We start from the raw sequence: 16,015 nt of genomic DNA, 5'->3' as shown, positions 1-16,015 counted from the left end.
GCAAAGTGTTCAATGAGGGCTTGCAGACGCATCATCACGTTCTCAAGGAGAACCCCAAGGTCCTTCCCACCCAAAGGAAGTGCACCATGCTACCAGGAAGTGCTCATAAAAAACAGATACAGTGTATTGTGCATTCACAACCTTGAAGACTCTCAAGAGACTAAAAATATCAAATATTTTGACAAATACAAAGTACTGATGCCAAGAGGTTTCTCCTTCTTCCTGCTCAACTGCACACTGACAACTTTCAAGATACATATTCCAAGGTACTGAACACATGGGAGGAGAAAAGTCTTCCAATCTAATACTATTTCTTCATTAACCAAATTTATAGACAGAGATCAAACTTACTGATACACAAGGAGAGCCTTCTGTCTACCCCCTCCCCACCTTCATCCCCACCCCTCGCCTTTACCACCCCCCCACCCTCCCTCCCTGAGATGGAATATCAGTCTTCTCCTGCCTTTCGACTGGAACTTACACCAGGACTTCTCAGGCTCCAGAGTCACATGAGCCAATTCCTCTGCCTTAACGTCAGCTTCCAGGCTACCTTTCCTCTTTTCTACCTCTTTCCTGATGCCAGGCAATACCCCATATTCCTCTGTTCTCCTAGTCCAATAGTTGCAAACTTCTGTGGGATGAGTCAAGACATCAATTACAGATTTTTTAGACAAAGTACCACCAAACACGTTTAATCTCTTATATGCAATCTACTCTGGTTCATGCATTTATGAATTTGGCCAAAACTATATATTTTGGGTATGTCCTCATATCATCTCCTCCAGGATCAGGTCCTGTAAGTTCACCCTAATGATAATGACTCTAAGAAGCACTGATGCTATCCATATTCAAGGCCCTACCATGCTGGACAGAAAAGGGTTAACACAGCAGGCCTATTGTTCAAACACTGCACATTTCTAAGACAGGCCTGTCTTCAGTACTGGCCCTAGTCTAACTCAGGGGAGCTGAGCTTAAAACCCTTGTAATATTCTGCTTGATAGGAGATTTTTGTTGTTGTTTTTTGTTGTTTTGTTTTTGTATAACTGAGGCCTTGAGCCATATGGTACCAGTTTGATCAGACAGTTTATACTAAATATGATTTATGATAAACTGCTATCTTTGCTGTGGGAGTCTAGGATTTGAAGTCAGTCACGCAGGCGCTGCACGCCCACATCGCTGAACTCCGTAAAAGCCCTGGACACCACGCTGGGGCTCTGCACATGCTGCCGCAGTTGCTGTGCTTGGCTTCTCCCGGGCTTCGTCTGCCCTGTGCACCGTTCCCTCTGCTGACTTCCGTCTGTTCCCTGTGGTGGCATTAAACCTGATTGCAACAGTTTCTTGTGAATCCTTCTAGTGACTCACTGAGCCCAAAGGTGGAGTTGGGGACTTTGACTTTCATTTTTAGTCCAATCATCTAAATTCCTGTTAGAATTATGAGAATCTTGCCCTAACTCTTGTCCCATGAGAATAGAAAATGTGGTACTTTTCACCAAATCCTTCTCTTCACCCAATGTTTGTTATTTTCTGACTTGTACCCAGAAAAAAGGATTCTGTCCAAGGACGTTACTCTTGGAGCAAAATACACAGCGGAATATACTGGACTTACAAATTGCTTAAAAGCTTTAGACATTGTCTAAAAATGAAATACACAGATATGAGGCAAAAGACTTAGAAGCATTTCATGGGAAAGTAATTTGCTGGCATTAAACCTACATTTATAGTACATTTGACATAAAATAGGAAACTTATTTACTGGATGAGTACATATGGAGTGATGCTTTTAGCACTATACAGGAAGCTCTTTTTCGTTCCTTCCTTATATTCAAGCATTCTTCCATTTTAATCTTCAAATGCCCACCAATGATAAATTTACTTTTTTTGGCTGCCTTTCACATACATAAACATTTTTGTATATACTTTTTAATCTTACAGATCATAATTCTTTGGTATCAAAATCCCTGAGTACTTTCCAAATGTCCTCTTATGAATCATAAGAAAAACTCAGAACACCACAGATTTGGTTTGTAAAACAATGACACACAGACCCAAAGATGCAGGCACTGCCTTCTCAGACTTCCTCATTTCAGTTGCTGGCAACCAATCCTGCCAGCATATCATCCTCATATGCTCCCCAAACTCCCCCCCTTTCCCTTCCCGGCTCTGTCTCCATTTCCAAACCATCAGCACATTCTGTTGACTCCATCCTCAAAATACATCCAGAATCCAGCCAGGAACGACCTAAGCCACACCACACCATGTCTTGCCTGAATTACTGCAAGAGCATCCGCACTACCCTCTCTGCCTTCACCCTTTCCTCTCGCTAGTCATTCTCAACATCGGGGCCAGAGCCATCCTGCCCAATTATAATCCAGATTATATCACTGCTCTGTTTAAAATGCTCTGGTGGCTTCCCATCTGATTCAGAGTAAGAACCAAGGTGCTGACAATAGCTGTCAAGGCTCCTCATGGTCTGGCCCTGTTACCTCTCTGCCTTCACGGCCCACAACTCTCCGTGTCTTTCCCCGTTCTTGCCGTGTGGCCTCCGTGCTATTCTTGTACAGTGAGGAGTCCTCCCTCCTCAGCACCAGTTGTGCTTGTCCTCCGAGACATCCACATGGCTTGCTCCCTCAGCCCGTTTAAATATTTGCTCAAATGACACTTTCTCAGCGAGGCTAGCCAAGACCATCTTATTTAAATTACACCCTTACCATGCACAAACACCACCATTCCCTAACTCCCTCCTGGGTTATTTTTCTTCATAGTACTTATAACCTTCTTAATCTTATCATCTATTATGTAATTTACTCATGTGTGTGTGCTATACTGCTAACATTTCTTTTAGCTACAGAATTCAAAAGAAAAAGGATGCTTTAATGAGTTATTATTTCTTTGGTACCTATACCATTCCTGTTATTTTGTGCTAAAAACTTTATTGTATTGAGTTTTCATAGTCTATAAAGAGTTATTAGTCAGGAAAGAATTTCTGAGGAAAATGCTTTACTAGAATGCTGGAGACCATGCACTATGGGAAGAACAAAAGCATAAACTCTGAACTGCTGGCCACAGGTCCACAGGCCAAAAAACATGCTCCCACCAGACATATCCCAACTCAGAGCTTGAAACATGGCCAGATATTTAATGTCTACGTGCATGTTCAAGGTCACAAATGTTTAACTGGGAGTCTACACCCTTGTCTTGGTGAATCTGTCTGCCTTTCACTGTCTTTAACATCCTACCCTGGGAGTGTTTGCCCCATTCGTTGCATCTCCTAATCTAAACCTCTCTCTCTCTCATATATCCATTCTACCCATTTCGCCCCATCTCTGCTGACAGCCAGATTCCACCTGGCTACTTCTTTTGGTCAAATCTGATGGAATTCTCTTCATCTATGCTGGAGGACACTGCTTTCATACTAATTCTAAAATTTTTAAACTTTCTTCTCATGTCTTGTCCTAAATGAATGTAGAGACCAGAAGGCCTTCTGCCAGGTGTATATTCCCAAAGTATAGGTAATAAAGGAGGAATCGAATGCTTCTAAAATTTTTAAACTTTCTTCTCATGTCTTGTCCTAAATGAATGTAGAGACCAGAAGGCCTTCTGCCAGGTGATTCCTGAGTTAAATGGGGGCAGGGGAGGGAACCAGATGCCATTTAAGATCCTTCCAAATTAAAGATTTGATGAAGTAATTTTGACTATTTCAGTGACATCTTATCCTCTGTTGTGCTTTCCCATAGAGACCGAATTTTATTCTCTCCAACCCACAAGCAAGACGGAGCCAGCCTCTTCAATTCCTGGGGCCACCCTGGTCCTCTGAGCGACTCTAGGATTGACTCTCAATCACCATTCGTCTTTGTACCCTTTTTAATCTTCACAGGTAACGAATCATTTGGGGGGTATTTCTAACTTCCTCAGTGACTTAGGCACCTCTATTCCATTCTACCTCAATCCTTAATTTACACTTGAGAGGCATCAGCTTCTATTTTAGCTTATAGCAGCATATCTACCACTTACTCATCTCCATTTGCCTCCTCAGCAAAATCCTTACCATTGATACTTCAGATTTTTGCCTCTTTCCAAAAGCATTCAATTCCTCCTTTGTTACCTATACTTTGGGACAGTGATATGTCATTCAAATTTATAGAGAGGATTAAAATTTACCAGTGCAAGTATAATGTCCCTGAACTTATCTTTATCTCTGTAGACCAGTTCCAGCATGTCATAATTTCAAGAGTTTCATCAAAAGGTTGATGAGACTTGGGAACTCAACAGGGTTGAGTCACACATGTAGTCACCTGCATCTGGGAATGGCTAAAGGCATCTGAGAATGGCTAAAGGCACTTCCCCAAACCTAAATGGCTGCCAAACAGTTAAAGGGCATCTTAATCTACATGTTATTGCCTCCTACTGGCCAAACACCTTAACAGCCGTAGGCTAATTCCCCCATTCTGACAATGTTTCTGTATACCCTTTGAAGTGTATATCTCTGCCTTGCCTCAGGACAAATCGTGTTAATAAAAAGCATGGGGTCCTGGGGACAGAGAGAACCTAAGACCTTAGACTTAAGATCTTGGATCTTAGCTCCTTTAGCTAAGCTCCTCTGACCCCCAATGCCTTTCAAAATTATATTTCGTCTCCAGATTTGTCATTTACGCACAGCCCCTTCTCCAGATTCCTGAACCCTTCTTGATGCTGGGACAAGAACCCCGGCAAAATGGAAAGAAGTCTCAGAGAATGCCATGTTGGAAAGAAGGAAAAGATCCTTTCAGGAGGCAGGGAGCACACCGCCATCCCAAGGCCCGCTGTGACATGTCCACTGCTGTGGCTTCTTGGGGGATGGTTCAGGTCTAGGAAAACAGGAGATGGAAGAGCCTTGTTTCTCATATAAACCTACAGATTCCTCCTCTTTTTTACAATCCTTTCAGCACACCCTGGTCATAGTGTGGTATACTCAAAAGATCTGACTTTGAGTCTGTTGTGGGTTGAATTATGTCCTGCAAAAATTCACATGTTGGAGTTCTGATATCTAATACCTCATAATGTGACCTTATGTGGAACCAAGGTCATAGTAGATATAATTAGTAAAGCCAAAGTCATTTGGAGTAGGATGGGCCCCTAATCCAATATGATAGATGTCTTTATAAAATGGGGAAATTTGGAGACAGACACACACACACACAGGAAGAATGTCATGTGAAGATGAAGGTAGAGATTGGGGCGAAGCCCAGGAATGCCAAAGACTGACAGAAACCACCAGAAGCTAGGAGAGAGGCATGGAAAAGATTTTCTTTCATGGCCTTAGCAGGAACCAGCCCTGCTGACACCTTGATTTCAGACTTCTAGCCTCCAGAACTTTGAGACAATCAATTTCTGTTGTTGAAGACACCCAGTTTGAGGGATTTTGTTACAACAGCCCTAACAAACTATGTAGAGTCCTAGGCTGCTATAAACAATAAACATACAGGAGTGGGGAAAAGTAGGTTTATAGATGTGAGTACATGAAACAGAGTTTATTCTTGTATTGTTATCTATTGATTATTGTATTATTTTCCATACAAACAACAGTAAACCTACCTTTGCCCACCCCTGTACATAATGTTTAGCAAGTGCCAGGAACTATGCTAAGTATGTCACATGGATTAACTCATCTAATCTTCACCGTAGCCCCACAACGTAGATATTAATAGCATCCCTTTTCCACAGCTGAGGAAACTGCAGCATAGATAAAGTGAGTTACCCACGGTCAGAGAAAGAGTGAAGGAGCCAAGATGTAAACCTAGGCAACGTGCCAATACTACTCGAGACATAACTATCTTTGTGAACCATAAAGTTCCTCCCAAATTAAATAAGTCGCCATCATCAAATCACTTACCTACTCAAGAGTCTCTGTTTCCTGCAGCAAAATGAACAACTTTCTCCACCAAGAGCTTCCACCGTGTAGCTCTGGCCTGCCTTTCAATAGTATCTCCCATTTCCTCTCAAAACACACTCCCTTCCACACTCCCCTGCTCATCCTTGCTTGATCATGGCTCACCTTTCTGTCCTTTATTCCCACTGATACTCTTTCATGGGGTTCCCTCTAAGTGCTCCACACCCAACCCTTGCCTTTTTCAGAGAACACAACATTTTTTATAAAGCCTTCCCCGACAACCGTATCCATTAGTCATCTCCCCTGTTGCCCCATACATGCATTACTCAGTATTCTCTGGGAATTCAGGGATGAGGCCTGCCAAGAAGGTGCTTATATCATCTGATAAGATGACAGAAGAAATAATATATTTACATAAATCACTAAAATAAAAGGAAGGAAGTTTGCGTGAGAGGGACAAAGTGCTTTTGAAATGTATGCACCTTCACACTTCTGGCTAGCATCGAGAGGGAAGGTACTGAGAATGCATTATCTAAACTGTGTTTTAAAAGGGGATCAAAAAAGCCCTGACCAGTTTGGCTCAGTGGATAGAGCATTGGCCTGTGGACTGAGGGGTCCCAGGTTTGATTCCGGTCAAGGGCATGTACGTTGATTGCGGGCACATCCCCAGTGGGAGGTGTGCAGGGGGCAGCTGATCGATGTTTCTCTCTCATCATCGATGTTTCTAACTCTCTATCCCTCTCCCTTCCTCTCTGTAAAAAATCAATAAAAATATATTTTAAAAAAATAAAATAAAATAAAAGGGGATCAAAAAAGGGGGGATCAATAAGAATATTTACAGCTTTAACTGTCTCTACTAATTATGCATTTAGTATTAGTTACAAGTATACCAAGTTATTTGAAGGTACATGTTTATCTTCTTTTCTCACATTTATTGTGTCAGTCCTCTCTGAACCCAAAAGGGATTTGAGGTAGAACTCAACCAATGCAGGTATAAGCTACTGGGAGGCAGGGGTCTTAGTCTTTTCTTTCCTATAGTGTCTAGCACCACTGATTACATGCAATACAGTCCTTCAAAAATATCTGTGGAAAACAATGAAATAATATATGAGGAAAGGAAGGAAAAAAGGAAAGATAATGCTATAAAAGGAGATAAGGGAATTTCCACGATCGTTCTAAGTTCTCCTTGACCTGGTAGCCACCCCATTTTGCTGTTCACTCCTCTTCCTGTGCATTTGCCCTCCTTGCGATGTTCTTCCTCCCTTTTGGGCATGAAATCCTCTGAGACACAGTTCATTCTCCCCTCCTACTTGAGATCTCTTCCCGCCTGCAATTCCACTGCATGCATTTGTCTCTGTTTAGCCCTTAATTGTCCTCACAAAGATTCATGTTCAGCTATTTCGCCAACCAAATTTTATTGCTCCCCAAGGGTGAGAACTATGCCATGTTTATTTTGCACGCCTCCCCTCTTCACCTCCACCCAGATGTCCCTGCAAACACAGAAGTACCTGGCAAATACTTGCTGAATGGCTAAATCCTTTCAGTATTTCTATCACTGAAGTATTGCATTCTTTCATCTGACTCTCCAGGTTCAAAAGTACATTGGAAAAGTTATATATCAAAGCATTCATTGCCAAGTAACAGATTTATCTTTTCTAAAACTTGCAATCATTGAACCAAACGTCAGTGGCTTCACCAACAAGAAAAAAAAAGGTGCAAGCACACAAAGAAGGATCTGTTATGTAACCACCCTACTACTGCTAGCTCACTTCAACTGTAGGCACAGGATTTATCATTTTATGGCAATTTAGTAGAATAAATACTGCCACACATTTCTTCCCCAAGAAAGAGATATTGGAAGTGGTCCGACTTAACCTAAAACTTGCACAATGAAATTTAACAAGGAGAGGTGAAATTGAATTTTGAAAGTTCCCAAGTTCCCATAGCAGATACTCAAATACCATTTATTAATCTCAATTTTATATAGACTTCTATACAAGTCACAAAAGTCTAAAAATTTTAATGGTGCACAGCTTAAAACCCTATCATAGCATGTGGTTAACAGGATGAATCCAATCTGAATATTGGTTTCTTTAGGAAAAAAGGTGGATCTTAAAATTTCACAACAGTGTTAATTGATAAATTGAACTACTGCACAAAAGCAACAGATGGATTTGAATTTTGCCCCCCAGTTATCCTGGGTTCTCATTAGAACCAATAGGGTCTAACTTGTAGATGATTTACAACAAAGAAAGAGGAAGAGCATGGCCAGGTAGCTCAGTTGGTTAGAGAGTCCTCCCAATATGCCAAGGTTGTGGGTTCAATCCCCAGTCAGGGCACATGCACATAAAAGAATCACCCAATGAATTTTCTCTCTCTCTCCCACCCCCCACCCCTTTTTCTCTCTCTCTCTCTAAAATCAATTTAGAAAAATAAAAAGAGGAAGAAATTAGCCTCACAAGTCACAGGGCCAGCAAAAGACACTCTTCCTTGAGAAAACTCTGCCGCTTTTTCAGTGATCCCAAGAATCAGTTTCCTTTGAGAAAGGTAACTGTGAAAAGCATTTCAAAACTGCTTTACAACTACAGGCTGTAAAACTGAGGTGAAACACTTAATTCCAACTGTCTGAGACACGACTGCTGGGCTTAACTTTCTGGCATCCCCCAAGCCCACTGACCCAATATTGGCTGAGAGTGCATTTTCAAGCACCTTTTGCTCATCAAAATGAACCCTCTTTTAAGATAATTATATCATTTAGTACTGCCTAATTTTAATATTGAGAATAAAATAGAAACACTGGCCTGAAACCACATTATGAATTCTACTGGATAGTCTATCTTCCTAAACAAAAATCAAACAAAGTTCACACTGTTTCTATAAATATTATTATTTTTAACCATAAATACTGCTACAAGAAGGTTGGTATATGAAAGAAGTTTCCAGACTCTCTCTGACATGGGAAACCTGTATATTTTGACCACGCTGATGAATGTGTTAGCACTGGTGCCAGTCTAGTTTTACTTTAAAAAATGGAGCAGAGAAATGTAAAGGATATTACTGAAAGTCCAAATGGAACACAATAGTCTAGTGCCAAAGCCTTTTAAAAAAAATGTTTTTTTCTAGAATAAAAAAGAAATGTAAAGGAAAGTGGCCTGTTTTGGGTAAAAACAAATTAAGCATAGAGGATTGTTCAGCTATCGTACTGTGTACCTACATGAAAAATTAAAGGAATCTTATATGTGATCAATATTTAGCCAGTTAGCCAATACTTTGTACTAACAAATAGATATGTTAAGTAGAAACTATAAAGGCAACTTGTATTTCAGACACTAAAACTGACCATTTCTTCTACATTCAAAATACAGTTGACCCTTGAGCAACAGACACCCACCTCCCAATGCTGTCGAAAATCTGTGTCTAACTTTAGACTCTCCAAAAACTTAATAGCCTCCTGTTGACTGGAAGCCTTACCGATAACATAAACAGTTGAGTAAGACGTATTTTATATATGTTTTACATGCTATAGTCTTACAATAAAGTAAGCTAGAGGGAAAATCTTACTTAAAAATCGTAAGGAAAACACATTTACTGTACTGTACGTATTTACTGAAAAAATCTGCATATAAGTGGACCCCCACAGTTCAAACCTGTGTTGTTCAAGGGTCAACTGTAATTAAATCATTTTTAATTTCTAAGATTTTCAAATCCAGGTGAGCAGAAGTCATAAAATTAGAACCCCAGAAAACAGATGCTACCATCCCCTCAGGACAACCTCACTTAAACCTTTCTAAACAGAGAAGAACCCAAAGGCCTCTATCAGAAATCTAGTCTATAGGTTAAAACATCCAGAAAAACTTTCCTGTATTTAGCATAAATCCCTCTTAATGCTTGCTGTAAGTGATTTCCTCTCCTTTTTCTTCAGGAAAGATGGAAAACAGCTGTTCAACATCCCCTTTCAAGCTACTTTTTCTTTCCTGCCAGCCGCCGCCCACCCCAAGTGTAAACACTGCAGGTGACTCCAAAATCCAGCTGGCCCATGCCTGATTATCCACGGGCTCCGTGAGCCTGGCCCCATGCGTGCCTCCTGCAATGACATCATTAAACTGCAAAGGCCCCAAGAAAAGTTCTTTACCAGAATGTGTGAAATCCTAGAAATCTGCTGCTTATAGTCTGTCCTCAGACATATTCAAACAACAAAAATAAATTCAAACTTCTTCAAGAAGAAGCTTGCAGTCAGGGCTGCACAGAAGGTGAGCAGCCCCGTCCTGCAGCCAGCCCATCCTGGGCTTCACTACTGTTCTCCTCCACGTGGCAGGGTGTTGAGTGCACTTTGGCATGAAACATGTTTCAACTCCTTGGGGATTTTTATCATGCACTTCTTGAGTTTCTTGTCACTGACGCAACTTTCTGGATGTAAGCTATTTATAGAAATGCGGTAACTCTTTCAATACTGCAATCTAAAGGACTACTCCAAATGAAAGTGTCGATTTGCAGTCTGTTATTTCTTTAAAGGAATCATCTCTACTAGATTCACAACATGACCTGCAGGTCACGTTTTACACCAAAATTTATACAAGCAACCTAATGTCGTTACCTCCCACTTCAGGAATTGCTAACAAATATCCTCATTTTTCTTGCAATCACCATTAGATTCCAACAGTAAAGTCAGTACATTGCCTGCTTACTTCATCAATAAAAATGTTATAGATCCGCAAGCTTGGTGAGCTGATTTCCTTTGCAAATCCCTTTTAAGGGTTATGAAATGCTGATTCAACTTTGTTGTGGTATCACATCTGCATGTATTAAATGCCTGTTGCTTAGCAGCTAAGTTTGTTACACATAAGAAGAAAACAAAAGCCTTGCCTTGATTTAATCAACAAATGCACATTTTACAGCTCTATGGCATCTGTGTGTGCAACAAATAATTCGGAAGATTTCAATAGCAGCTTTTTAAACTGTGAACTTACTCAATTTCTACTAAAAGAGACTGTACATTAATTTAAACACACACAAGGAATTTTGCTATGATTGTCTTGCTATTCTTCACATTAACCAGGGAGAAAAGAGGCACTATTAATTCTATAAATAATACCAAAAACTTTTTTGGCATGCAGACACATACACTCAGTTGCCAACTCACTTTGACCCTCTCTAGGAAAAGCAGATGGACACAAATAACCTACAGTGACTATGTCAGGTATCTGTAACTGAGACTTAACTGCATATGCCTTTTGTATACTTTTAAGAACAGGGCTACACTTCCGTAATAGTTATAGCTACTCCTGAATATGCAATGCCAGCATAAGTCATGTTTATTATCAGTCTCTTTATAGCTTCTAAGTATTACTGAAGAGGCAAATTCTGTTCTTTCAGGAATTATTTAGTAACATTTAATAACACTAACCAAAATCATTTTCATGGAATATCTTAAGAAAGTTGAAACAAATAGAAATACAGCAAAGAATCTTTGCGGTAATCTTTATGCACATTAAAATTTATGGAGTTGCTCTAGCCGGTGTTGCCAAATGGTTGGAGCACCAGCCCACACACCGAAGAGTCTTGGGTTCAATTCCCAGTCAAGTGCTAGTACCTGGGTTGCAGGTCTGCTCCCTGCCCCAGGGTTGGGTTGCATGGGGGAGACGACAAATCAATGTGTTTCTCTCACATCGATGTCTCTCTCCTTCCCCAACCCCTTCCTCCCTCCCTTCCACACTCTCTCTGAAAGGCAATGCAAAAAGTTATCCTCCAATGAAGATCAATTACAAAACTTTTTTTCATGGTGTTATTCTGAATTAAGGACTGAACAAACAACTGCGTTCAAGAAATAAACACATGGCCTCAACAATCTTTTCTTTTTTCTAAATCCCTTTTCTTCTTGATCTCCAACCATCTCTCTGGCCACTCTGCCTCCTGCAGGTTTATAGTCTTCTGGGCGTTTGAGAGGATTTGGAATCTACACCCTCAACAGGCTGGAGCTTGCCTAGATAAACAGAAGTAAACAACACATTGGTCAAGTACCCAAAGACCTGAGGCCAGCTAATGAGAACTGAGTGATGAGCCCAGGGCTCTGCAGAAGGTAGAAGAGGCCCCACAACAGAATCCTTAATAAGGCATGAGAAGAGCCACAGAATGGGAGAGGAGGGCGCTGTGGGAAGGGGGTCTGTACGTGCCAGTTTACAGACGCCTGAGCAGCACATGAGCATTCCAGGGAGCTGACAGTTCATGGACAGTAGTGAGAATTAAAAGGGATAATAAACTAGATCTGTAGGAACATAAAATGCAAGAGTCTTTCATAATATAAATTTGGAGTCATAAAGGAGAAAAGTAGAATTAAATGGGCAATTCAAGTTAATCTCATATTTAAGATAGGCCACTAATTACTTGTAATATAAGCAAATTGCTTGTTTTCACAGTTATTTTCATTTCCCCACTACTAAAAAGAGGAGACACCTGCTCTACAGCACTCTCCATCTTCACTAGGCTAAAATATGAAAATATTAGAATTATTTGAAAAAATTAACAAGTATTAGGCAATTTTAAAATGCAAATATTCATGTAGCTGCAGGATCTATGGGGACTTTTCCTTTCCTCCAATTGTCTAAAAGCATTTGTAAGGAAGAGTTTGTTTATCCTAGTGGCACCTTTTTAAACCCATGCACAATATTTTGCATTTCTCTTTCTAATTTCATTCTTTTCTGCAACACTTCTCCATCAGCTAACCACACCACTCTTCCATACATAAGAAGTGATGAAACACTAAATTTAGATGTCAGAACCTGAGAATGCATTTATTTACTAACAGATATAGATTTTCTTGAAAAAAACACACACACACACACACAATTATTTCCATTGAAATAGTATCCACTTATTGTAGACTGTTTGAAATTCGTCCATTTCTAATTATTGCTATCACCAAATGGAATCTGCAATTTTAATCTCTACTTCCCATCCTGCCACTAATTCACTATATGAACTTCATGGGAAAATACTTTCTCTTTTTGGTAGTCTGGGTTTATACACTTTCTGAAACCACACATTGGGGACTGACTCTTGGTTTAGAGAATTTTGTTGTGTCATCCAAACATCTGCTGGCAATTTGGTGACCCCAAAGAATTTTATTCTACATATCACTCCAGGCAGCGGTTCTCAACCTGTGGGTCGCGACCCCTTTGGTGGTCGAACGACCCTTTCACAGGGGTCGCCTAAGACCATCCTGCATATCAGATATTTACATTACGATTCATAACGGTAGCAACATGACAGTTATGAAGTAGCAACAAAAATAATTTTATGGTTGGGTCACAACATGAGGAACTGTATTTAAAGGGCCAGAAGGTTGAGAACCACTGCCCTAAGGTTGAGTAATAAGAACTGTCCTGTGCTCTGCTTGGACACTTTTAGAAGGTTGCTGGTTATTGCATCTCACCAGGTGCCTTCCTGTCTCTTGCAGAACAGTAAAGATCCCGCCGCTCCCAGTAAGTGGAATAACAACATCCACTATGATGATGACATTACCTCTACCACAGGTTCAGATCACCTCAAAAGCCTGCCACATACACATCACAGGATAATAACATTTCTCCTTTTGTTGGGGTAGTGACAAATGATAAGAACATTTACTCTATATATTTAGGACACAACCGTGCCAGTGGTTAAGTACTATTTAATATATGCTGCAACTACAAAATGTTAGTCTTTTACTACTAATTTCTTTACTCCTTTTGGAAACAAAGATTATTGATATATTAAAACCGAAATCTAAATGTTTTATCTTCCTTTATTTCTCTCCAGTCATTTGCTGAAATCATGCTATGGAAAGGGTATCATGTAATGTCTTTCATGCAACACAGTGGGATCCAAATTAGTAGAAATAAATACCAAAATCATCTACCACAAATAACATGAAGAAGTATTTTACTGTTTAATTGCAGAATGCATTTGCACCTATGATTCTGAACACTTTTCAGAGGCTAAAAGTAACTTTATAAGGAGGCATTGGGAACACAGAGGAGCATCTGTGAAGAACCTCACCTTATGCCCTAGCCAGTTTGGCTCAGTGGATAGAGCGTCAGCCTGCGGACTGAAGGGTCCTGGGTTCGATTCCGGTCAAGGGCACATGCCTGGGTTGTGGGCTTGATCCCCAGTGTGGGGCATGCAGGGGGCAGCTGATTAATGATTCTCTCTCATCACTGATGTTTCTATCTCTCTCTTCCTCTCCCTTCCTCTCTGAAATCAATAAAAATATATTTAAAAAACAAAACACTTCACCTTGTGGACAACCACCAGGTCCTCCCAAGCAGCACTGGCGGATACTGAACTGGAGAGACCACAGATCTCATTAAAAACCTGTAGGAACTAAATCGGGAGTAATTTTAAAAGTACAAAAGTAGATGCACACATTAATGTTAGTGGCTGTGATGGTCCTGACCTCATGTGGCCAGTCTGGCTGACTTAGAGGGTACTTTCCCACAACCAGGCCCCTAACCTCAGAGGGAGGCACTGGAGTTGGCAGGACTGGGGAAGTCCCAATAATTCCCCCTGTGGCAAAGGCCTTTCTATAGTGTGTTCCATTGCAAATTTCTCTTTGTCCAAGTTTTTTTTTTTTTTTTTTGAGAATTCTCTTTCACTTGGTAATTGTACTATCAATATTTTTTAACCTGAATGTAAAAATGGACTTTGTAGGCCACTGTCAGTGGTTCTCAACCTTCTGGCCCTTTAAAACAGTTCCTCATCTGTGACCCCCAACCATAAAATTATTTTCGTTGCTACTTCATAACTGTAATTTTGCTACTGTTATGAATCGTAATGTAAATATCTGATACGCAGGATGGTCTTAAGTGACCCCTGAGAAAGAGTCTTAGGTGACCCCTGAGAAAGGGTCATTCGATCGCCAAAGGGGTCTCGACCCACAGGTTGAGAACCGCTGGTTTAATTGAACTAGAACAAACCGATCTGACACATACCAATCAATGAAGAGGACGCTTCCCAAGCTCAAGCTCTCAAGCGTTCAGGTAGGTTTCCTCCCTTTCTACATTAGCAGCGCCAGGAGAGCAGGGCAGCCTCTCATGCACCTCTAAGTGGCTCCTAGAGACCAGCACCGTCTTGTACTTTTTACTGAACCCACACAGATGGGTGACGCAACAATGCAAGCATCAAATTCCATCCTTTCTCCCTTTTAACTGGAACATATTTTAACCTACACACTTCCCAAAAGGACTTATATATGTTTGGTGACTTTAAAAGAAAAGAGTAGCACACAACAGGCAAGTACTCAGATTGATAATTCCTTGTTTTACTTCTTCCATGCATATTACACGCATTTTTTATGATCTGATTTTAGTAGTACTGTCTAAATATTCTACAAAATATTGCACATCACATTTCATTTCACAGGTTATCATTTGTTGAGGAATCCAAAAACACTGCGGAAGAGGTAATTACTGGAAGATTAAATTCTATAACGTAAAAAAAAAATACTTAAAAACCCGTTTTTAAACTATTTCTAAGTGAGAACGTCCATTCTCAAATTTAATGTAACATGTAAACCATGACTTTCTAAACCGTGACTAACGAAAAAAAAATTTTAAATAATTTTGTTACACAAAGATCCCTAGAAACTAGAAGTGTCACTTTCTGACCTAAGGAATTCCAGGTAAACGAGGTGCACTCCCTGCTTTTAAGCAGCGGATTCGGTTTCAACCTTCCCTGCCAGCCGGCCTGGGCTGCTAGCTCCATCCAATGAGCATGAACATGAGAACGCTCTGGGGTCGCACACTTAGCTCGGATTCCAGGGCGAAGATGCCGAGCCCCTGTGGCTTTGCTTGCGGAGCTTCCCCGCCGGTGAGTCAAGCGCCCCACCGCCACCGCCACCGCCACCGCCACCGCCACCGCCACCGCCAGGGGCTGCCAGGGCGTGAGGTTTACCAGCAGTTTCTCCCGAGTGTCAGCCGAGCTTCGCGGCGCTGGAACCCCGCGGCCGGGGAAGCCGTGCCCCCCGATCTCCCGCAGCCAGAGGCGGGCTGCAGCGCCAGGACCCGCCCGCCCCCACAGCCCGATGTGCGGGGAGACGCGAGGCTGTGCCACCCAACCCGGCAGAGGGATGCCTAGCCCCGCGGGCCGTCCGGGGAGTCGCGGCTGGGCCAGACC

General features: G+C 41.2%; 1 protein-coding gene across 2 annotated transcripts in view; it reads right to left on the bottom strand.

Annotated features, from left to right (window-relative positions):
* The window catches only part of DSE (dermatan sulfate epimerase), a 55,966-nt gene that overhangs the window by 39,357 nt on the left and 594 nt on the right, over nt 1–16,015 (bottom strand). The window contains exon 1 of one of the 2 annotated variants that reach the window (XM_014456223.2): nt 5,870–6,006. The exons of the other annotated variant lie outside the window; for it this stretch is intronic. The gene's annotated coding sequence lies outside the window, so the exon portion shown is untranslated. Of the gene's footprint in view, nt 1–5,869; nt 6,007–16,015 lie in introns of those variants that run through there. 2 annotated transcript variants of the gene reach the window in all.

Source organism: Myotis lucifugus, unplaced genomic scaffold, assembly GCF_000147115.1.
Source record: "Myotis lucifugus unplaced genomic scaffold, Myoluc2.0 scaffold_57, whole genome shotgun sequence".
Classification (NCBI taxonomy): Eukaryota; Metazoa; Chordata; class Mammalia; order Chiroptera; family Vespertilionidae; genus Myotis; species Myotis lucifugus.
Note: the sequence above shows the minus strand (reverse complement) of the source record. Positions and strands in the feature narration are given on the sequence as shown.